This window comes from Colobus angolensis, unplaced genomic scaffold, assembly GCF_000951035.1.
Source record: "Colobus angolensis palliatus isolate OR3802 unplaced genomic scaffold, Cang.pa_1.0 Scaffold160, whole genome shotgun sequence".
Classification (NCBI taxonomy): Eukaryota; Metazoa; Chordata; class Mammalia; order Primates; family Cercopithecidae; genus Colobus; species Colobus angolensis.
Window position 1 is genome coordinate 10,073,311 of NW_012114711.1, and position 25,790 is coordinate 10,099,100.

At 37.7% G+C, this 25,790-nt stretch overlaps 1 protein-coding gene across 2 annotated transcripts in view; it reads right to left on the reverse strand.

Annotated features, from left to right (window-relative positions):
- LOC105508389 overlaps window positions 1–25,790 on the reverse strand; it is a 178,969-nt gene that overhangs the window by 90,955 nt on the left and 62,224 nt on the right. The window contains exons 3-4 of one of the 2 annotated variants that reach the window (XR_001001261.1): window positions 21,521–21,613; window positions 16,003–16,214 (exon numbers count right to left, since the gene is read on the reverse strand). The exons of the other annotated variant lie outside the window; for it this stretch is intronic. The gene's annotated coding sequence lies outside the window, so the exon portion shown is untranslated. Of the gene's footprint in view, window positions 1–16,002; window positions 16,215–21,520; window positions 21,614–25,790 lie in introns of those variants that run through there. 2 annotated transcript variants of the gene reach the window in all.

Genomic DNA, 25,790 nt, shown 5'->3' on the forward strand with positions numbered 1-25,790 from the left:
TGATTCTAAGTCTATGAAGCAGTTTGGAATAGGATTTTGAGTGTAAGGAGCTTCACATTTTAAATGACATCAAACTACATCAGGTAGAAGAAAGGAGTAAACTTATGTATTTTATATAAGTAAATAAGTATTTCTTACTCTGTAGCAGCATGGACTAAAACTTTTTATAAGAAATATTCATCTTTCTCTCACCACCTCCAAAAATATTCCTCAAAAAATGTGTATGGACAATTTAATGTAAATCAACTTACGTCATTGACGAACATCATCTTGTCTTTAACATGCTAATATGTGCTGCAGATGACAGAGGATATGGTATTTTCTAAAGGGTATTTGATTATGGTAGCCCTCTTTTTCAATATGTCTTTTAACATCTCACATTAAACTAAATTATTTGAACATAGTTTGGGAAATGCTGAGGAGAAGAGAGGAAGAAACGGAAGGAGAGAAAAGCAGGGGGAAAAAAAATATTCATATCATCCCCAGACAGGTATGCAGAAAAGCAGCCTGTGGCATGGCAAGAGTGATGCTGTCTTGAAAGGAAACCATGATGACGACAGACATTTGACTTCCGCATATCAAGCTGTCCTTCAGCAGGGTCTTAAAACAATGCCTACAGCATAAATCACCCCTCAGAAAGATGCTGCTTATCTAACTTCCTCAGTAACAAGAAAGCCTGAGATGTGACCAGTTTTATAGGTTTTACCCTAAAAATACTTCTACAGAAATGAAAATTTTCTGGAGGGCTGGAGCTGAGATCTACAATCTCCAGTCCACCCAAGACATTCCTTTGGTTTGTAAGCCCCTCTTGAATATTTTCTTCCTGAGAAACTGGATTTGTCAGCTTCTTTCTTTGGTCTCTCAGCTGCCTCTCAGTCTTTGGGGGTAGGTTTTTATATACCTGCTCACCATGAAACAAGGTGAAACGACCAGGTGCAAATGAAATGCTCTACCTCCGATCATTAAGGCATAAACACATGCCATCAAGAGTGGGCAAAGCCACTATCTGGAATAGGAAACAATGAAGAAAGAGAGAGCGAGCCAGAAATTTGATCAGGAAGACCCGAGGGAGATAAACACACTTAAGTTGCCCTCACCTTGACTGTATTGAACTAATCAAATGAAATACAGTGCTGAGAATTGGATTTGGAAACACAATGAAAATTACTCATCACAGCTATGATACTCTTTTTCTAAGCTTCATGTGCACATTCAGCCAAGCTACTGGTCATATTCTGGAGTCCTTTTCAAAGCCATGAGTCAGAGAATCTGGAGAAATTGTAGTAAAAGTACAACTTGTCTGCTCTGTTCAGTGGTTCTCAAACTTGACTTCACATTTGCTGTAGAATGGAAGTTATGTCCTCCTCAAATTCATATGTTGATGTCTAATCCCCACTATGATGGTATTTGAATGTGGGTCCTTAGGGAGGAGATTGGGTCATGAGTAAAGCCCTCATGAATGGGATTAGTGCCCTCATAAAGAGGGAGAGAGCTCACTTCCTCTTTCTCTCCTCTCAGCCAGGTGAAGATAGAACAAGAAAACAAACCAAGAATCTCCCCTCACCAGCTACCAGCTCTGCCAGCAACTTGATCTGAGACTTCCCGCCTCCATAATGGTGAGAAATAAATGTTTAAGCCACCCAGTTTGAGATATATTTAAGCAGCCCAAACTATGACATCATTGAAATCACCCGGAGATCTTTTAAAAACTACTGAAGCTATTTTCTCTACCCCACCACCACCATCAGAAATTCCAACTTAATTATTCTGAGGGCAGACCGGACATTAGGACTGTTATATAACCGCAAATGATTCTATGGGGAAGCAACCTAGTAAATGTCTAATCTAAAATGCATGAAAGTTAGAAAGCAAAAGGAAAAGATCTCTCTCTCTCTCTGTCTCCCTGTTTCTCTCTGCTTTCTTGCCCTTGCTTTTTGAATTTTTTCTTTGCGAGTCATGTTAAGAAACTATGAGGACATCAAATAAAATAATGGCTAACATTAACTAAATACCTACTGTTTCTCAACACTTAAACTGTGCTTTGTCTTTATGAATCAATTTAATTCCTGTAACAACTCTTGAGGCAGGTATTGTGAGGCTCCATGTGAGGATACATTACCTGGGCAAAAAGGTTAACTAACTTAGCCAGTTTACTCAGTAAGAAACACACCAGTCTTCTCGATCCTGCTCACATAAAAACTAAAGTTGGACACATCTGAACCTGAACTTGGCAGAAAAGTCTAGTGGTTCCTAATGCTAGATGAACACTAGAATATCATGGTAAGCTTCCAGAAAGCACCACTGCTACATTTTAGTGGTGTACACTTGATACTAAGCACCTGTCAAAACCCACATAATTTACAGCTCAAATGCTGAACTTTAATGTATGTAAATTTGAAAAATTAATTAAGGAGGTGAGAGGGTTGCAAGATGGAATGTAGACTGTGACTAGGGAATCTAACTGTATTACAAAAGTATGCATAACCCTACTGAAGGAGGCAGAGAAACAAGGTGCTGATCTAAGTTTTTTTGGAATTGAGTACACTGAGACTGAAGGCAACAGGAAGTGTGCGTAAGCACTGCACTTTAATTGGTAAGGTTACTTCCTACAAAAGCACAGTCTAACACTTCTGGAACCACTGTACTTGTATATAGGGTTGAACAAGTGTTTAAATAGATGCTGAACGGTGCCAGATTTCTCACTGTTGCAGTGGGAGGTCATAGATGGGCAAGGGGAAAAACGTACAATGGTCCATGTAGTAATGGATTCAAGTAGGAAACATCAGTATGAATTCAGGTTAATTTTAATGTAGATATGTATGTATTCACAGGTTAATAGTGCCAACATATATTTTCTTTTTTAAAACTATTTTTTATTTTTAATTTTTTTTATTTTACTTTAAGTTCTGGGATACATGTGCAGAATGTGCAGGTTTGTTACATAAGTATACATGTGTCATGGTGGTTTGCTGCACCCATTAACCCATCATCTAGGTTTTAAGCCCCGCTTGCCTTAGGTATTTGTTCTAATGCTCTCCTTTCCCTTGTCCCCCACCCCTTGATAGGCCCCAGTGTGTGGTGTGCTCCTCCCTGTGTCCATGTGTTCTCATTGTTTAACTCCCACTTATGAGTGAGAATATGCAGTGTTTGTCTGTCTGTTCCTGTGTTAGTTTGCTGAGAATGACAGCTTCTAGCTTTCATCCATGTCCCTGCAAAGGACGTGCACTCATTCTTTTTTATGGCTGCATAGTATTCCATGGTGTGTATATGCCACTTTTTTTTTTTTTTTTTTAAATCTACTCTATCATTGATGGGCATTTGGGTTGGTTCCAAATCTTTTCTATCGTAAATAGTGCTGCAATAAACATACAATGTATATTTTCTAGTTCTGTCTACTGACAAGTCTTAGAAGCACCACTAACACCCCAGAAGCAGTGAGCACACTAAGTGCCCAGACAGTGGTTTCCAGTTCCATTCTCCAATAAAAGGAACCTGGGCTTCTTGGAGAAATGGCTGCTTCTAAGGGTGGGGCAGGGAATACACAAGATGTGCCTGGCTGGTGTTTAAAAAACAAAATGATGGAAGCATATAAAGGGGACACAGAAGCCAACAAAAATAGTTATCAATGGTCAAAGCTGAAACAATTTGAGCAACAAAATAAATAGTTTAATACTAGAGTATAGTCCAAGGTATAAAGTCAATATTTTTGAGCCCATGTGGATATAAACCAATGATTGAATACGTATATAAATAAGTGGGGAGAATAGACATGTCTCCCAATTAGAATAATTCCAAATAATTTACGTAAGTATTTCCCCCTCGAGTAGTTGGAATATCACTCCTCTTCCCTTAATTGTGAGTTGCATATAATAACTTTCTTCTAGAAAGTGCAGTATACAAAAGAAGAAAGGGCATCTTACAGTGAAGAAATCTGACAAACACCGCTTCAGCTAAGTAGGTGATCAAGGTCAACATCAACAATAATGTCATGTAAATGTCATTTATTCCTGATGTGATGTGATAAGAATGACACTTTTTCTCTGCAGTCTTCCTCCTAAAAACCTGTAACCTCAATCTAATCATGAGAAAAGACACCAGGCAAGTCCCAATTAAGGGATATTTTACATAGTACGTGAGCAACACTCCTCAAAACTGTCAAGGTCATCAAAAACAAAGAAGTATGAAAAACTGTTACGGCCAAGAGGAACTTAAGGAAACATAAAAATTAAAGGTAATGTGGTATGTGGGATGAGATCCTAGAACAGAAAAATGACATTAAAAAAAAACTAAAAACATCTGAATCAAGTATGGGCTTTAGTTAATAATAATATATGACTTTTGAATCATTAACTGTAAAAAACAAAAAACTATTAATATTAGATGGTAATAATAGGGGAAATTGGGTATGGGGTATATAAGAATTCTCCCAACTTTGAAACTTTTTGTAAAGGTACATAATTCTAAAATTAGAACTTATGTGAAAAACAAGCAAAGAAAATAAAACAGAACACCTATCTACTGGAACACCTTCAGAGACTCAGATTTAATTTGTCTGGGGTGAACAGAGCTTGAGTGCTTGATAGGTTTTAAAAGAGCCCCAGGCATTTTTAATAAATATCTAATGACAATTGATATGCATCCAGTTTGCTAATCCCATGGCACAACTTCTGTTTTTTGTTTTTGTTTTTGAGAAAAAAATCCCTTTTCAGGCCAGAGATCTGTACTCTTCCCTATAGCTTATTACTACCTATAATCAACAAAACTATTTTCATTTTGTATGAAAGTTCTGGAGAAGCTGAGCAGAAGAGCATTGAGAAAACTCTTGGAAGACATTACTAAATTTAATAGACTGTCTTAATGTGAATTAAAAACAACAAAAAATCTTGCCTGGCCTGGTGGCTCACGCCCTTAATCCTAGCACTTTGGGAGGCCAAGGCGAGCGGTTCACAAGGTCAGGAGATCAAGATCCTGGCTAACACAGTAAAGCCCTGTCTCTACTAAAAATACAAAAAATAAACCAGATGTGGTGGTGGGTGCCTGTAGTCCTAGCTACTTGGGAGGCTGAGGCAGGAGACAGGAGAATGGCATGAATCGGGGAGGTGGAGCTTGCAGTGAGCCGAGATCGTGCCTCTGCCCTCCAGCCTGGGCGACAGAAAGAGATTCGGTCTCAAAACAGACAAACAAAAAATCATGTAGTCCCCTTATCAACTGACCCTCAAAGGACCTCAATTGACCCTGATGGTTTTTTTTTTCCCCCTGCCTGGTGCCTTTCACACTAATATAAGGAGACCAGGTTTGGCAAAACAGTGCAGAAATTCCATTCATTGATCAAGTAATGGAGAAGGGGAGCTAATGCTCAAAGTACCTTCTCCCTGGAAGTAAAGGGGGATTTTTAAGGGCTCTTAGGCAGGTAGGTGGAGACAGGGGTGGGAATTCCTTGAAAAAAGTTTATTCTTCCAGGAGGGGTTAAGTATGTGCAGTCTTGCATTTTTCTTTTGCATTGGCACTTTTTGCACCCAACAAGGTACATTTGTCTTCATTGGATGGAAATGCTGGTATGAGAATGAGGCAAGAAATCAGATCAGGTCTTGCACTGAGGCAGAAGTTCAGGTAAAGGCAGCATTTCTGGGCTTAGCTTGTCCTGTGGGTGGTTCCTGGTTATTGGCATCTGACTGTTGTTTCTGTAAGCAAGTATAGCTGCAAGCATAAATTAGTTCAGGGGTTTTGTGCCTTCCTGAGAGAATTTAAGTTATGCTGTGGTAACAGGTGACAGTCCCTTAAATTTTAAAAACAAACAAAAAGACTTAAAAGTTATTAGCCGAAACTATGATTCAGAAGGATAATTCAAGCCCCAAAGTTATGGTGCTTCAAAGGTGGCAACTGAAATAAAAATGACTGCCCGTTTTTTTATACAAGTTACTTGTGGCCAACAGTTTTTTCTATGCAGATGTGGGGTTCTCATTTCACAGCAGATCCATATTACAGGCAGCAACAAAAATAAACCTTTGAGGTTATCCAGTCTAGTGGTTTTCCTCTGTGCCATGTATTTCTTAGGAGGCTTCCTTGATGTTTAGGGGAAGATAGAGTGGGATGAGTTCCATGAATCCACTCTGCTTCAATCACAGATCCAATTTAACCAATTGTGTGCATGTGTGTGTGCGTGTGTGTCTGTATGCATGTATTAGTCTGTTCTTACGCTGCTAATAAAGACATATCGGAGACTGGGTAATTTATAAAGAAAAAGTGGTTTAAATTAACTCAATCTACATGGCTTGGGAAGCCTCACAAGCATCACGGAAGGCAAAGGAAGAATAACGTCACATTTTACATGGTGGCAGGCAAGACGGCTTGTGTAGGGAAACTCCAATTTATAAAGCCATCAGATCTCGTGAGACTTGTTCACTACGAAGAGAACAGTGTGGGGGTAACCACCCCCATGATTCGTTCTTTATCTCCACCTGGCCTCACCTTTGACACATGGGGATCATTACAACTCAAGGTGAGACTTGGGTGGGGACACAGTCAAACCATATCAATGTATGAGTGCGTGTGTGTTTCAACGTAAGGTTACATGTAAATAAAGATTTCTAAGGCTAAGGAAAGCATTTAATCCACCAAACTAGCTCAGTTTCCTCAATTTACAGAGGAGATTCCTGAGACTCCAAAGGGGAAGCATGTGTTCTGATGCCCAGTTCTGTGTACTATATACAAGTAATGATGATCCACCTTGATCTCAAAATGAATGTCAATGATGGTAGCAAATTTAAACTTTTAAAGGTCTTGTATCTTTCTATTTCTAATAAACAGGTGAAACCTGTTTATGAGCTAAAATCCATTCAAATACTATCAATAAATTTTATTTTTTATGTCCTTCTCCCTTCCACCTCAAATGTCAGATCATGTACCTTGGAATTTGTTTTAAAGAACAAGTTTTATTATTTTTCATTGGCTTTGGATGCCTGTTTCAATTAGATGTTGAACCCAATTGAAATAATACAAACCTACATGTCAGTCTTCCATATCCAACTATGCTGATTCCAGCTGTGAAACATGCTCTGTTTTCCCAACAATGCTTAGTTTAGCAATTGGAATGTTTCGCCAAATGTGGGTTATGCTCTTCTCTATAAGGGTGTGAGTTATGTTCTTCTCTACTAAGGAAAGTCTTTTTACCCACACTGTTTTTTTAAAGATACTCAGACCAGGTCCAAACCAACTGGTTTACTCTTTGGAGTAGAAAAATTATCAGAATATATTGCAGAAAACTCTGGGCAAATGGCACATTCGAAAGATTACCCATTCTACGCAATAAAGCTTGAAGCAAATCAACTCCAATGAGATGAGTCAACTCCTTATACTCAAGGGTTCCTTTGGCAATAACTTTTGACAAACCTACCAATGTGCAAAGAGCTTTACCTGTCAGGTGGGTATGTGTTGAAATGCTTTAGTGCTTGAAAAAGCGGCCGGGCGCGGTGGCTCAAGCCTGTAATCCCAGCACTTTGGGAGGCCGAGACGGGCGGATCACGAGGTCGGGAGATCGAGACCATCCTGGCTAAAATGGTGAAACCCCGTCTCTACTAAAAAATACAAAAAACTAGCCGGGCGAGGTGGTGGGCGCCTGTAGTCCCAGCTACTCGGGAGGCTGAGGCAGGAGAATGGCGTACCCGGGAGGCGGAGCTTGCAGTGAGCTGAGATCCGGCCACTGCACTCCAGCCCCGGCGACAGAGCGAGACTCCGTCTCAAAAAAAAAAACCCTCAACTACACAAACACGACCATGCTTTTTATTATTGCCAGTTTCTTTATATGACTGAGGAGAGAAAACACTACTGTATTTTTTTTTAAACCTATAACAAGATAGAACTAGCAGATAGTTACGACCCTGAGGTGAATTAACTATGTAACGCTTTCAAAAGTTCTCAAGACTAAATTACCTTTAGTCTTTGACTCAGCATTTTACAAGCTAATACTAGAACATCTACTTAGACATTATTAAAAACCCTTGAGAGATTTCTGGAAATTTTTAAAAGAATTTAAAATGTCTACAAAGAGAAATACTGGGCACTGGAAATACATTTTGTTGAAAATAACATTTAATTTTACTCAACAGGAGTTGAATTTTAGCTTAGAAGTAAAAATTAGTGAGAGAGTGGAGAGAAACAGCAAGGCTTTACTGATTAGGAATTAAGTACCCACGTACATGGATTTTCTACTAACTGAAACTTACACATTTATACATTACATTTTGTAAACATGAATAATTTTAAGTACATATACATACTTTCCTGTACAATTACATCATTAGTATGATTAGCCATTTGTTTTTTGAGCCTTCACAGTGTCTGGGTTCAAATTCCAGCTCTGTAACACGCTAACTCTGTGAGCTTGGGCAAGCTATTTAACATCTCTGAGCCTTGGAGTCCTCATATATAAAATGAAAATAATTATAGTATATATCCCATTAATTTGTTGCAAGGATTAGAATAAAATCGCCCATGCAAATCACTTAGGTCGTGGTATCGAATATAAAAGAAACACTTGGTAAATATTAGATATTTTTGGTGTTGCTGTTTTTATCCTGGCCAAAGTGTCAGCGATTTCTTTTCTTGCATTTTTCATTATCCCCTGACTCACCTTCCTTCCCCAAATCCTTTCAGTCTCTGCTTATAATCTGTCACGGATTGGAAAACTAGATAAAACAGTTTACAGAGTATAGCAAACGTTGGAGTGGTTAATCGACTCTAAGTAAAAGAGTTAAGCCTGTGACTGTAACATAGGAATTAAGGGTAAGTCTTTTGGATCAGAGTCTATTTTTATACTTAGAGTTTGGGGATTTGTTGTTATAGCAGTTTTTGGAAATCTAGTTTATTGTTAAATGTGGTAAAAGTATATGCCTACAACATATTATTTATCATTATGTATAGCCTATAAATTTTGTTATGGCAATACCAAGGTTTTCATTTTCTTTTAAGATATAATTACTTAATTATAGCTTTAAGACAATGGAAATAAAAGAATTATCATTTTTATAAATCTAAAGAATATTACTAATAGAGTTTATTTTTCTTGACAAATCAATATTCCAACTGCTTTTAAAATGACTTGACAAAAGAGAAGAAAGGCTTTCCACTAATCTCACCATTTTAACACATATATTATTTCCAGTTTTGTGCATTCCCTTCTAATTCTTATGCACAAGCAAACAAACTCATATCATTCTGATCAAAGAACACAATTTTTAAAAGGCTAAGGACATTATGCTTTTCTAACTATGGGTCTGAAACCCTTTAACCTGGACATAATATATCTGAAAGTAAATAATTCCTCTCAACCAGGAACTCAATACTTAACCAACAAGGAAACAAAAGATGTCTCATTTCCAGTAGATTTATTAGTCAGTTTCAGACAGTGAAAAAATAGGAAGAAGTAAGAAAGACATATTTTACAGATGGTGATAATAAATATTTCAAATGAAATCCTCTTCAGACTCTTTCCTTCTCAACCATTCTACTTAAGTATATTTTAATCAGATACTGGTACCTACTATTGAATTAAAGACCACAAAATCATTTTTTCCTTGAAGTTTATTTGCATCACACAGTAGCCAAACAGGAAAATAAATTAAGATTCTGAAAAATGACAACAATCAATTAGCACATATACACACATGGATTGGAACACTAGAAATTTAAATTATGTCGATAATTCCTTTTTTAAATTTTAAGGCATTTTCCTACGGTCTGCTAACAAGTTTTGGTTATTTTCATAGTTTTATTATATCTTATTTATTTGTAATAATAGTTTATTTTCACTGAGTTGGGAATAGGTTTGGCTTGAGTAATTATGTTCAATAATGTTATTTCTAAAAACTGGGCATTTTAGACTGACAAAATCCTGAACTAGAAATTCTCATGTGTGTATATTATGGAAATATGATGGAGCATACTACTGTTTTCGTTTAGGTATGTGGGAAGACTCGTTTCTCTTTGAATCCTGGTGTTTTCCTAATTGTTCATTATCAAATGAAAAAGAGACAAAATAACTACATTAAAACCATCAATAATTTAGAGAGTTCTTAAGAAAAGTGTCCATCATATTATAATCATCCATGTCTAAGAAGAAAACTATAAAAAATTTTACAAATTATTTCATCTATTTTTGGATTTTCATTTGCGTTTGGTATACCCATATGGTTGTACTAGTTGAGTGGCTAATACAAATCAATATGATCTGTATTTGAACAAATTGCTAACGTTCCTACCATGAGAATTCCATGGGCCCGATAGTGACCATGAAGGGTTTGGGCCTGAGAAATGCTTGCTTTTATGTTAGGGGTCTGGGAAACACATGTCAGTGTTTTGCTCCTAACCTTCCCTGTTAGTTTCTTTTTTTTTTTTTGAGACGGAGTCTTGCTCTGTCACCCGGCCTGGAGTGCAGTGGCCGGATCTCAGCTCACTGCAGGCTCCGCCTCCCGGGTTTACACCATTCTCCTGCCTCAGCCTCCCAAGTAGCTGGGACTACAGGCGCCGGCCACCTCGCCCGGCTAGTTTTTTGTATTTTTAGTAGAGACGGGGTTTCACCATGTTAGCCAGGATGGTCTCGATCTCCTGACCTCGTGATCCACCCGTCTCGGCCTCCCAAAGTGCTGGGATTACAGACGTGAGCCACCACGCCCGGCCTCCTGTTAGTTTCTTGCATTCCCGTTTCTCCCCGTTGGCTTTAAGTTTTCTGACTTTGGCGTTGCTACATGATCTTGACCATCTTAATTCTTGATGGGGCCTTTATTTAGTAGTTTGACCTTTCCATTTTTGACCCTGAATTGGTACCAAGTCAACCAGTAATCACTGTTCAGAGAAGAAAGCTGCAACCCCTCCCTCTAGCAGATTTCTTCTTTAAATTGTCCGTAAATCTATTTGCTTCATTGGATAATAAATGGTTTAAAATCTACTTGTATCCCTGAAGCTTGTATCAATGATTCTGTGGCCCAGCTGAAAATGACTCTCTGGTTCACCACAATAAATCCATTAAGCAGGCATATTTCAGGTCACAAGGTTCTGATAAAGTGAGTCCATGATGAAAATGTAATTAGACCTGAATTGTTCAGACTCCCGAACCATCCATAAATATAAAATAGCTGCTTTTCACAGCTCCCTGTCCTCTACCTTTCCATATTGAAATTGACAACTGCTATACAATCTGCAAATGAAAGAACCTATATTTGATAACATTTATTCTTTGGGGCTTTGAGAGAAAAAAAGGACTCCATTAAGCAGCATTTTTGGTTTGGCACTTACATAGGCTAGTTTGACTCTTATTTCCAGGTCACTCTGCATAATCTCATCTCAACTTTGACTTGGGAATTACTAAAGGAATCAAACTACAAGGCTGTTATTCCTTTCATATGTTATTGTAGAAATAGTGGTTGACAGTACTGGTATCAGTCCAGCTAACTCATGATTTATTTGCCTCCTGTGGAAGGCAGTAATGCAATAAAACCTTAGTAATAAAGATACTGCTGCATTTTATTCTGTTGTAGCTATTTAGTCATTGCTTGTGTTTTCCGTCTAAGTTCTCTGCCTACACTTCCCTGTTTTCTTCATGACAAGACCATTTTACAACCATTTATTGTATGTATGCCTCTACTAGTTAGATGACAGAGACTCATCCAATGATAAGAAAGACAAAAGACATGGCTAAAATCACAGAATAAATGAAACTACTGTTGCACAATATAAATGAATTGTGTTCATTGAGTGTTAATGACCTGGTAGGTAGGAGGAACACAGAGGAAGTCGCAATGTGAAATAATCCAATGAAAAACTGACATCCCATTCATTTTTGTAGCTGAGTAGTATTCCATTGTGTATATATACACTTTCTTTACTCATTTATCTGCTGATGGGCATCCAGGCTATTTCCATATCTTAGCTGTTGTGAATAGGGATGCAATAAACATGGGGGTGCAGGTATCCCTTTGATATACTAATTTCCTTTTCTTTGGATAAATACCCAGTAAAGGGATTGCTGGATAGTATGATAGTTCCATTTTTAGTTTTTAAAGAAACCTCTGTATTGTTTTTCATCATGGCTGTACTAATTTACATCCCCATCAACTGTTATAAGGAATCGTTTTCCTCTGCATCCTCACCAGCATTTGCAATTTTTTGTGTTTTTGACAATAGCTATTCTCATTCAACATGGATGAGCCTGGAGGACATTATGTTAAACAAAGTTGAGTCAGGCACAGAAAGATAAATATTACATGTTCTCGCTTATACACAAAAGTTAAGAAAGAAATTTTGAGCTCATTGAAGTAGAGAGAATTATGGGTATTAGAGGCTGGGAAAGGCATGAAGAAAAGGACAGGGAGAGGTTGGCTCACAGATGGAAAGTTACTGCTTGGTTGGAGGAATGAGTTCTGGTGTTCTGCAGTACTATAGCACAAATATGGTTAACTAATTTATTGTATATTTTCAAAAAGCTAGAAAAGGGGATTTTGAATGTTCACAATATGAATAAATGGTAATTGGTTGAGGTGATAAACATGCTAATTACCCTGATTTGCTCATTATTCCTTGTTTACATGTATCCAAATATTACTCCATATCCCCCAAATACATATAATTATTACATGTCAACTGAAAATAAAAGCAAAAACAAAACCAATGTAGTAAACTACCAGCACAGGTGGTCAGAAAGCAAACCATGGAGGCTGGCTTTGGAGAATGGACTTGTATTTAGATTGAGCCATGACAACATTGCAGGGTAACCTGGACTCTCAGAACACGGTGTCAAGATAGGATTTTAGGCATGAAATAAAATAGGAAAACATGTCACGTAGAAGGCTGATTATAAAAATAGACACCATTGGCTGGGCGCGGTGGCTCAAGCCTGTAATCCCAGCACTTTGGGAGGCCGAGACGGGCGGATCACGAGGTCAGGAGATCGAGACCATCCTGGCTAACACAGTGAAACCCCGTCTCTACTAAAAAATACAAAAAAAATCTAGCCGGGCGAGGTGGCGGGCGCCTGTAGTCCCAACTACTGGGGAGTCTGAGGCAGGAGAATGGCGTAAACCCTGGAGGCGGAGCTTGCAGTGAGCTGAGATCCGGCCACTGCACTCCAGCCTGGGCGACAGAGCGAGACTCCGTCTCAAAAAAATAAAAAATAAAAATAGACACCATCATGTCTGCCTTCCTGTATCCATACTGTGTTCAGTGTGAGTCTTCACTTCCCTTGTTGAGAAGTGGAGCATTTTTTTCCGTCTATTAAATCTGTGTTGGCCTCATGACTTGTGGCTTGCTTCAGCAAACAGAGTATCACCGAAGTGATATCAGGCTGGTTCCAAGCCTAAACATCAAAAGAGCTTGCCTGCTTCCTCCTGCTCTCTTCAAGCCCTTCCTTCTGCCAGGTGAACAAGATCAAGGAAGTTTGCTGGAGAGCAAGGAACTCTGTGGGACAAGGGTAGTCATATTTTCTGTCGCTGTCTAGCCCATCCTTAGCTGATCACATATCCATGTCTAAATCCAACCAAGACCAGCAGGACTTCTTATTCCAAATTGCCAATCGATAGAATTGTATACTTAATAAATGATACTGATTTGGGCCGCAAAATGTGGAGAATGTTTATTACGTGTCAATAGCCAACAGCTACAACTCCATTTACTGGAATAGGGGTTGTTCAGAATTTAGATTCGGTGTTAGAAGGCTAGATCCTGACCACTGGAATAAGAGTCCATTCAATGTCAGCTAGGAAACCAAATTAAGACTGAACGATAAGATTTTAGTTCAGTAGTCCATTTCCTTTTCCAGAGTATCAGGCTAGTCCAAGAACTTAGAATGGGCTTAACAGCCATAGCTCTAGACACCAGAGTGTGGAAGAAATTATGGAGATTGCTACTTTAAGAAGTATTTTGAGAAAACCAAGTCAAATTAAACGATCTTTATTTATTAAACACTATGTACTAATAAGGAAAGGTGATGAAAAAGAAGTCAAGTGGTGGTTCTTTTCTTCAAGATTTTAAATACTAGGTAAGGATTTTGCTAATCAAAGTTTGTTATAAAACAAAAGATAAAAAGTGTTGGCAAGAATATGAAAAAAAATGGAATTCTTTTAAATAGTTGTTGGGAATGTAAAATTGTTATAGCCACTATGGAAAATGCTATGGAGGTTCCTAAAGAATAACTGAACAATAGAATTACCATAAGATCTAACAATCCAGCTTTTGGATACATAATCAGAGTGAAATCAGGATCTTGAAGAGGTATCTACAATTCCCATATTTATTGAAGCATTATTCACAATAGCCAAAATATAAAAACAACTTAAATGACCACTGCCATATGAATGAATAAAGAGAATGTTGTATGTACATACAATGGAATATTATTGAACCTTAAAAATAAGGAAATCTTGTCATACGCAGCAACATGCATGAACCTGAAGGACATTTTGCTAAGAAAATTAGCCAGGCACACAAAGATAAATATTGCATAATTTCAATTATATGAGATATCTAAAATAGTCAAACTCATAGAAACAGACAACAGAAGAAGAAGGGTTACCAGGGCCTGGGGACGGGGTAAATGGGAAGTTGCTGTTTGATGCGTGTGTAGTTTCAGTTATGCTGGATGAGTAAATTCTAGCAATCTGCAGCATAGCATTGTCTCTATAGTTGACAATGCTGTATTTTGAACTTAAAAATTTTGTTAAGAGGATGAATTTCCTGTTAAGTGAACTTACCAAAAAAAAAAAAAGCAAAAGATGATCAATGTAAACACATATGATTTTCAGCTCCTTTTTCCCACATTGACATAGATTTATAGCCAGCCCTCTTCATCCATTGGTTCTGCCTTTGTGGATTCAGCCAATTGGGGATCAAAAAATATTAGGAAAAAAACAATAATAATAACATTACAACAATGAAAAATAATACAAATATACTATAGCTATTTACATAACATTTATATTGTATTAGGTATTGTATTAATCTGTTCTCACACTGCTATAAAGAAATACCTGAGACTGGGTACTTTATGAAGAAAAGAGGTTTAATTGGCTCACCATTCTGTAGGCTGCACAGGAAATGTGGCTGGGGAGGCCTCAGGAAACTTAAAATCATGGTGGAAGGTGAATGGGAAGCAAGCATGCCTTACATGGGCGGAACAGCAGGAAGAGAGAGGGGAGGGTCCACACACTTTCAAACAACCAGATCTTGTGAAAACCCACTCACTATCATGAGAACAGCAACCGAGGGTAATCTGCCCCCATGATCTAATCACCTCCCACTAGGTCCCACCTCCAGCATTGGGGATTAAATTTCAACATGAGATTTGAGTGAGAGGACAAATCCAAACCATATTAGGTGTTATAAGTAATCTAGAGATAATTTAAAGAATATAGGAAAGGTTATTTAACCTTTGCATAGTATTTGCATATAACCTTTGGATATAAGTTTATATCCATTTTATATCAGGGACTTGAGCATCCTTGGACTTTGATAACTTTGGAGATCCTAGAGCCAATTCTCCATGGATACAAAGGGACAACTGTGTAAGAGTGAAAAGTTGGACCTACTTCAGCATAAAATTTCAGAACAGAAAATAATCATAAAGATTATATAGTACAATTCTGTTATTTTGTAAATGTCAAAAACAGCTCTGCTGAAGTCCTATAAATATTACACGGCAGAATTTCCTCTAACATTTACTTATTTTTCTTCATCTGGTCTTTTGTCTACATAATCTAATGAGTTTTTTCAAAAATTAAATTAGTAGAGAATATTTGCCTCTAGGCCAATGTAAAAGCAGATATGGATTTACAAAAATTACCTACCTTAAAATTTCTTCCCTTTCTTCCTCAGGCACTATCATTATTGCTATTCTGATAGCATATTCCATTGCTAAGATATTTTTCTCTTACAATATTTTTAAGATCCTCGTTATTGCCTAATTAGTAAGAAAACCATGACTTAGTTTAGTCTTGGGAAGAATGAAGTAGGTAGAAATGGTATCACAATTATTATTTTCAACCTACAGAAGAGAAAGCTAATGGAGCAATTTATAATGTTCCTCCAGATCCTGAAGAGTTCACACATCAGCATTGGGAACCATTGATTTCCTATTTTTTATGTGTGTACAGAAACACAGTCTTAGGCACAATGAGGACATGAGAAATAAAGGATTTACTCTATGCTCTGGTAACTTGCAAGTGAGTTAGCTATGAAATAAAGAAATAAACACGGGGAAAAAGTTATATTATGGCATGTGTATATGGAAAAAAAGTTGTAATACAACATGCATATTTCTATATGGAGAGTCTAAAATGCTTTATACAAACAAAAAAATGCAGTAAGATTTCAAACAACATGTGATTGATAACGCCTACCGTTCTGCTAGAAAAGAATAGAATTAAGCTTCAAGAACAGGGAGGAATTATGATGAAGGAATGAGAAATAGAATGCCGTTCCAGGTGAAGGGAAAAGTGCGTGCAAAATTTCATCTGTCATTGCTGAATATTCAATGAGACAATAGGGATATCTGCTTGATTAAAATAGCATAAGAAATTGAGTCAAATTAGCAATAACAAGCAAGATTATGAGACTATTTCTATGCCAGCATGAAGATGAGAACATTAGTCTATAAATAAACCTAACTTGTAGCCAGTAAACAAACTTAACCTGACCAAACGAATACTTTAAACCAAATTAATGCAGTCATTGACAAACTAATCCTTTCTCACCGCTTTTAACACACCTCAAGCTTCCCTGATAGTTCACCCACTAACTCTGATAAATGATGGCATTGTTCGTACTACCCTCATCAAACCTAATCAGTCTAGGTATACTAACTTCATAGGAGAGTCATGGCTTTAAAGGTAATAGGCATATAGTGTCTGTAGTCTAGCCATTGCATTGCCCAGGGTGGACCATTATACTTGCCACAAGAGGGAGACTATCCTTATTTCCAAAAGGCCCCTGGTAAAATAGCCTTAATTTGGCTAAATTTTCATCTTTGTCAGCCTAGCAAAGCAGGGATCTCATTGTAGACATTTTGAATCTTTCATTGGCACTTTTATATGTTATACTAATCAGTTTTCTTTTCTTTATGTTTTAGTATGTAGCATGGCTATGGAACAAAGGAGAGACTCACAAACTGTTGAAAGAATAAATTAATGAATGCATTCTGTTAATGAGTTTTCATAAAATAGCTCTGAGTAGTAACAGTGGAACAAACTTAGGCTTCTTGATGCAGGCATGGTGTAGATTACTACTTCTGTATTGTCCCGGGAACTTAGCACATTCCTGCATAGATGATAGGAGCTCATTTGTCAAGTAAATATGCTCAGTGATCATGGAATGTTAAAATGAAAGGAACACGCGATTCTGGTCTTTTCCTTAAAAGTTTCAAAAATAATATTACACACAGGAGCATTGTTCCACATCTAATTTATCTGAGTAAATCCCTAGATACTACATCAATACTGAAGACAGTATCTGGTTTATCACAGATATTTATCTTCTAACAATCTTTGTCTTGACTCTTGGAGACTCTCTGCATTAACTCATAAAAGCATAGAAACAACTTACTGGAAAAATGGAGTTTTTTATTATGGGAAAGCCAAAGAAGCCCAGTATTTTGTTTATTGTTGGCTATCCCCTCTAACAATCTCTTTACTCTGTGCTCTGCACTGCTTATTGCTCTCTCTAGAATCATGTTTCAAATGTTCTAGGTGATTTAAAGTCACTAGTGACTCTCAGTCTCTGAGACTGCTTGGGGCAGCCATCATTGTGTCACATTATGTCTTAATATTATGTCCTACAAACCTGAAGCCCCAGCCTACAACAAGTAACAATGGCATGCTGGGTTCACTATTCACTTGGCTGTTAATATTGATTTGATCTGAGAAGAGCTTTCAAATGATACAAACAAAGCCTTTCCTGGGAGCCCTTCATGTCTGAATTATCACCACTGCCTACTTTCTGTCAGATGTTTGAAGGCCACCTAGCAATAGCAAGTATGATCTTAGACTGAGGGGCAGTACAGTAAATACAGTGGCTCAAGAGTTAGATTGTTGTTACAACTTGACTCCAAATTATACCAGTTGTGTGATCTTGAGCAAATTGTTCAAACTTTCATTTATTTTTCTCTATAATAGGCACAATAATAACACCAGGCAAACAGCGTTCTGGTGAAGACCAAATCAAGTGTCTTATCTATATTAAGCATTAACTAAATGTCAGCCACTTCTGTGTGTATAATCTAATCTTCAGTTAGAATTATTATGGCTTTAAAGTCAAAGAGGGCCAGGTATGGTGGCTCACACCTGCAATCCCAGTAGGAGTTTTAACCTCCCAAAGGAGGCCAAAAAGGAATCGTTTGAGACAAGGAGTTTAAGACCAGCCTGGGCAACAAAGTGAGACCCCCATCTCTACAAAAATTTTTAAAAGTAGCTGAGCATGGTAGCATATACTGTAGTCCCAGCTGCTCAAGAGGCTGGGGTGGGAGTGTTGCTTGAGCCAAGAAGGTCAAGGCTGCAATGGGTAATGATGGCACCACTGCACTCTAGCCTGGGTGACAGAGCAAGACCCTATCTCTAATAATTAATTAATTAATTAATTAATCATAAAGTCAGAGAGATCCAGGTTAGAATCCTGTTGCTACTTTCAAACTTTATGAGCGTTTGTTTTTGCCCTGATAAGCAAAGTCAAAGGTCAGTGCAGACTGACTTTGCGTAATGTTACCACCTCTGAATTAGTGTCGCATACATTGCATGGTGCTAGTACAGTGAATGTTTTAGCTAGGACACTGGGTGTGCAAGTAGTGGATATTTATATTCAGCATCTATTCAAGTTGATCACTGCCTGTGTCATACTGATTATCTCATAATTTGAATACCATACCAGGGTATTAGTATCAAAGTACACGTTTGTTGCTTTTGTTGTCATATAGTTAGAAACAGATATTCAAGAACTTTTCGAGAAAGTAAAACATTATTCCCATCTACCGGAAACTTCAGAAGCTGCAACAATTCTAAGAACCAGCTTTTATCCCTCAGGACACACATGGATTCTATCAAGGGAGTACCCATATTTCCTTGACACTACCTACTTATCAGGCTGCCCCATGTTTTTTCATTCTCTTTTAATTTCCTTTTCTGGCCAGGGGTATTTTCTGTTCCCTCTTCTTCCCTTGTGCTCTTTTCTTACTATTAATTGTTCTAATTTCTTTATGTTTTTGAGTTCAAATTCTTAAGAAGATCGGATCTGCCAACTTCATATTTTTAGACACTGCTACTCTGTAGATAGCTCATCTTTTATTATATGTTCACCACAGCTCTGTAGCCTAGACTAGGAAATGGCTGCATTACAAGGTACAAAACATGCTCCCCACCCCCCGACCCCTGACCAGCTCCCGACATGAGGAAGATGAGCAGAGCAGTTTCCTCTAAAATCTGCTTGGCTGGGGCAAGCATGATGTTATCTGTAGGTAAAAGGTAAGGTGCAAGGATGCCAGAACTCTCGTTTGTTTGACATTTCACTATTTTATTTATGGAATCAGTTCAGTTGAATAGAATAATTGCTCATTATTTTTGAGGCTTGGGTATTGGAACTTAGAAAATAAATTGAATTGGGCACTGTGTAAATGGTCCAGTCAAAGGAAGTGTCTATTTTGGCCACTTCATTTAAAACACTGTTAAATTTAATTAAGGACAACATTGGTCCAAGAATGTACCTTCTAAGACACAGCAGTATAATATCAATTCTGTTCATGGTGTGTTGAACAAAACAAAATAGATTAAATACACAAACAAATAATATACAATTAGTTGCCACAGTTTTGAGCTGCATATGTATATTTCCTGATAAAGAATGTTTTCAACTGTACAGAAAGAGTTAGCTGTAGTTTTGTAGCATGTTTACAAAATGATTTCTCTTTGATCATTGAAAAAAAAAAAAGCTGCTATTGGCCAGGCACGGTGGCTCACACCTGTAATCCCAGCACTTTGGGAGGCCAAGGCGGGTGGATCACCTGAGGTCAGGAGTTCGAGACCAGCCTGGCCAACATGGCGAAACCTTGTTTCTACTAAAAATACAAAAATTAGCTGGGTGTGGTGACTTATGCTGTAGTCCTAGCTACTAGGGAAGCTGAGGCATGAGAATCGGTTGAATCTGGGAGGCGGAGATTGCGGTGAACCAAAATTATGCCATTGAACTCCAGCCTGGGTGACAGAGCAAGACTCTGTCAAAAAAAAAAGAAAGAAAGAAGAAAAAAGAAATGCTCTTTAGCCATATGCTAAAACACTGTGAAAAAAATTAGTAGTTTTTAATACTTAACAATGGATGCTAACAAAGAAATATTGCTTAAACCATGGAAAGGTTGAGAATGAATTATTTCATTCCTGTTTAGTTCTTTGGGCAAGGCATACTAATTTGTTAAAAATTTAACTCTTCATCTTTCTTAGCTTTGAATAAACTCTAGTCCCCAAGAAAGAATGAGAATCACCAGAATGTGAAACTTCCCTGTTTGACTTCCCAACATTCATCAATGAACCAAGATAGCCTCTTGCTGTGAGGTTAACAAATGAATAAATACCTCCATATTTTTCAAATCTGTGAAGTTAACAACATGTAGTTTTTTTGCATATTTAAAAAACTACCACTAAATCTTAATGCCCCTGAGGCAGATGGAAGAAAATAATAGGCTTCCATTAACTGTGTCAAATTGTATAGGTCTTGGCCGTCACTGGTCCTGTTGTGATGAATTTATTTTGCCCTTGGATATAATTTAATTTTCAATTATTCTAATTATGTTACTTCAGAACATCAATATTTGAGACGAGCTTCCCTAGTGTCAAGGACTGATTCTAGTTGTGTAAACCCTGAATATCTGAGACAGGTCTCAATTATTTTGGAAAGTTTATTTTGCCAAGGTTGAGGATGTGTGCCTGTGACGCAGCCTCAGGAGGTCCTGATGACATGTGCTCAAGGTGGTCAGAGCGCAGCTTGGCTTTATACATTTTAGAGAGACATGAGACATCAACAGACATATGTAGGACGAACATTGCTTCCATCTGGAAAGGCGGGACAACTGCAAACGAGGAAGGGGCTTCCAGGTCGTAGGTAGATAAGAAACAAATGGTTGCATTCTTTTGAGTTTCTGATTAGCCTTTCCAAAGGAAGCAATCAGAGTGAGCAGAGGGGTGACTCTGAACAAAACGGGAGGCTGGTTTTCCCTAAGCAGTTCCCAGCTTGACTTTTCCCTTTAGCTGAGGGATTTGGGGGCCCCAAGATTTATTTTTCTTTCACAGTTGTATCAGACTCCACAGGCAGCCTTGGAAACCATCACAGTTGAGGGTAGGTAACACCCATGTATTGCATAGTTTTGTGCTCCACACTCTTATCTACAAAATTATGAATTGTATTACATATATTAATTTTGAGAAAAACTAAAAAGAAAACAAAGTAGTTTCAAACTAGTATTGCTTTTACATCTTAAAAATAAAGTTTTATGTACTCTTCTTACCTCATCATAAATAGCTTGCCTTATTTAATATGCACTTGGCATTTTATCTGTTTTATTTCCATTTTGGGATATGTTAATTTTTTAGTTTGTTACCTAAACAAAAAATAATACACAAATTATTCCTAGTCTTTACATATGTACTCGTTGAAAGATGAGATATATAAATGCTGGTAAGTGCTTCAAGTAAGGAAGACATCTGGCCTATGTCGTGGGGATCTCATAATCACTGTGGTGACAGTTTCAGAGAGTAGCGTATGTAGGGGTTTGAGGAGTTAGCAAAGACAAGAAGCGTGAAGCACAGCCAAAAGGTTTTTTTCAGACACGAGATCCATCTGAAGTTTGAAATAGAGTGAAGACCCATAAATGGGGAAGAAGTGAGGATTCTAAGTGTCTGAGCAGAAAATGTAGCATAATTTGTTGAGGATTTGGATAGTGTGCCAAAAGACAGATAAAGATTGCAGATAGCTGCAAGATCCCAGCCTCAGGGGATCTGAAGCCGTAAGCATTAAGCATTTAGTCCGGCACCTGTGTGTGTGTGTTACAGGACATGACAAATGATTAAAAAAAAAAAAGAAAGAAAAAAAAACACCCTGGATAAATTCTTAGTTCTGTCCTGTCTGGTGTCTGGTGCTAGGAGATCAAAGGAGAAGACTGTGACTTGAGCTTGACTTTGAAGCCAATAGGACTTGTACAGTGTGACAAATATACCATAACGGGAGTCCCGGTTGAGTCATACTTGTTGATGATCCCTATTCCTTGAGCATGAACAGAACCTGAGACTTGCTTCTAACCCATGGAAGATGGCAAAAATGATGGAATATCACTCCTTTGAGGTATAAGTTATATATACATGCAGTAGATATAGGTATATATAGATGATACAGATGCACATATAGATACAGATACAAATATCGACATAGATATAGATATATGACTGTGGGCAGACAAGGATGATATGAGAGACCCTGCCTTGCTGGCCCTGAAGAAGTGAGCTGCCATGCTGTGAGGTGGGTACAAAGGGGCCACATGATAGAGGACTATGGGAACCTGCAGGAGCTAAGAGTGGCTCCCAGCTAACAACCAGCAAGAAAGCAGAGCCTCAGCTCTGCAGCTGCAAGTAACTGAATTCTGCCAACACTTATGTGAGCTTGGAACAGGACCCTGAGCTCCAAAAAGAAACGCCACCCAGCTGACACCTTGATTGTAGCCTTGTGAGACCTTGATCAAAGGACTCAGCTAAGCCATGTCTGGACTTCTGACCCATGAAAACTGTGAGATCATAAATGTGTGTTGTTGTAAGCCACTACATGTGTGGTAATTCACTATGTAGCAATAGAAAAACAATAAGATGGCTAGGGAAAAAATGAGTATATTCTGGATACTCTAGATATATGGAACCACATGAGCTAAAGTGCAGAGAATAAGACTGACATTCTTATTTGGACTTCTGCTCTTTAGCTCATGTGGTTCCATACATCTAGAGTATCCAGAATACACTCATCTTTAATACTCCATATTGTATATTGATCCATATATTGAATGCTCTGTCACCCAGGCTGGAGTGCAGTGGCGCAATTTCGGTTCACTGCAACCTCCACCTCCCGGGTTCAAGCCATTCTCCTGTTTCAGACTCCCAAGTAGCTGTCATTACAGGCATCATGCCTGGCTGATTTTTGTATTTTTGGTAGAGACAGGGTTTTGCCAGGCTGATCTTGAACTCCTGACTTCAAGTGATTCACCCACCTCAGCCTCCCAAAGTGCTGGGATTACAAGCATGAGCCACCACCCCCGGCCTTTGAACAAGTATTTCCTGAGTGCCTACTATGTGTTAAAACTTGACCAGGAAACCAATGGGGGAACTGAAATTAGGAGAGCTTAAGTAACATGCACAAGTTTACAAAACACAATTATATAAGAAGACAAGAATGCTGTAGGGGAAAATGGAGTCATGTTTGTGTGACACCCCAACCAGTAGGGTCTCCGAGTAAGTACATAATCTTTATCTTTGAATATATCTTGTTTTTCTTGTTTCCTTTGCACTATAGTTTAAATAGCGTGTTAGGTCATCCTGAAAGCACTTATTTGTGTGTTAGGTCATCCTGAAAGCACTTATTTTCCTTGTGTCCAGGGATGCTTTAGGATAATATAGGAGTAATTAACTAAAATTATCTTTCTAAAACAAAAGTATCCTTTTTCTCTACTGAGTTTCCCAGAGTGTACAAAAGAACACTGAACACTGAAAAAGAAAATGAATCCTGAAGAAAAATAGATGCAGGAGCTGAAGCACTGTTTTGATTTATAATAAAAACATCTAAGTCTGTAAAATATTGAGAACTTTGAACTTTGATCTCACTAAATTTAAGCTGTTAAATTGTTATGATTTTCTGGGAATTCCTAAAAACTTCCCTGTATTGCAATTGCTGCATCTGAAATTTTGTTCACTTGTAATTTTTGATTTTTTTTCTATCGTGTTAGAAGTAGAAAAGATATTCGTTCAATGCAATATTTAACAAATGAAGGTATATTTGGAAATAAAATAAAACCACTTCTGCAGTGGATCCTGCTGATGCTCTACTAAATCTCCTCCAATCCCCTTTTCTCCTTGGCTGCATCCTCCTGGCTTGTGTTTGCTTTTGTTTCTCTGTTGCACCTGCATTTCTCTTAGGAAGCCTGCCTCAACTGCTGGAATCCCTTTACCACCTACTGCAGCATTCTTAGGGGTTTCCTTCCTGCCCAGCTTGGCCCCTTTCTCCAGCAGAGGCTCTTAGTGAAAGAATACTTGCAAGTCCAACTTCCTTGCTTGGAGGTGAACAACTCTGAGATTAATTTATGCTCTTGAGGTCCCCTGCAGGAGTAGACAGGAAAACTCTGGGAAGACATCGCCTGAAACCACACCCTTGTTGAGTTTCTTCTACTTTTCTCTTTTCTGCTTCCCTGTGTCTTACTGGTTCCCTTTGGGGGCGCTTCTGGAATAAACAGTTTCTGTAATAAATCCCAATCTCAGTATGCTTCTAGGGAATCAACCTAAGACAGACACCTTCTTACCTGTTTGCTGAAGTATAATCTTGGTTATCAATCCAGAACGGCCAAAGTATTTGATACAAAATGAGACATTTCAAAATGCACAGGTGTCCTAGATTTTTGTCATTTTAATGACTTTTTCTGGATAATAAAAGCTTGTATTAATTGTTGAGTTTAGAAAATCCACAAAAATGAAGTAAATTACATTATGTATAGTTTCTATTTATACCTTGGTAAATTTTTCCAAAAACTACCCCTACCCCTACCTCCAATCAAGACTACATCTTTGAGTATATATGCAAATTTTTTCTAATTAAAATTATGATTCTAATTAACATATAGAATTACATTCTGCTTTGTTGTAACCACACAGGTGGTTTAGTTATTTAATTTTTTTTAATAAATGTCAAACCCTTTCACACTGTAAATTATTTTTAAAAGAACAAAAACAATGAAAGAAACAAAGTCAGGGTTAGAGCAGAAATTTCTCCTCTCCATTTTCATTTCTCAAACATAGCCACTTTACAAGATTGGTGCAGATTGTTCTAGATTTTATACACATACAAAAAAACATTTACACACACATACACACAGACATTCATAAAAATGTACATATACAATGCACGTTTTTACTCTTATTTATAATGAAACTTGTTTATACTACATATGTATTTCTTACAATTAGCTTTCTTCAGTCTAGGAACTTGATGAACTCTTTCCACGGTAGAGCTTGGAGATTGGCCTCAATTTTTGTAAGTAATACGTGAATGCTGTTTTCCCTGATAAACAAGACTTCACTTCCTGTTCTTATGCATGTCTGTATGCATAGGTAGGGACATTTCTTCTATGTGCTAAAATCCTAGAAAGGCACCTAATGATTAGTAAGAAATGTTTGAATCAATACATACTGAGCACATTTAGAAAATATCAGCCTCTCCTGAATGTAAATCCTTAATTTCTCACAAATACCCCCACCCCAATATCTCTCCTTCTTTCTCAAAATGTCTTGGTATAAATGGGTATGTGTGGCTTATCCATCCTCTATCAAAATATTAGTGGTTAATACCAAATTGCCCCATATTAGTACAAGTTGTACTAATATGTAGTCCAGTCAACATTTTATATGACCAGGTATATTATTAGCCTTTATACTTATAAATAATTCTCCTGTCTGTCTTTAATTTTAAGTTGTTTATTGTGTTACTTGCCATAGACAAATTTAACTTTTTTTCAGTAAACAATTCCAATA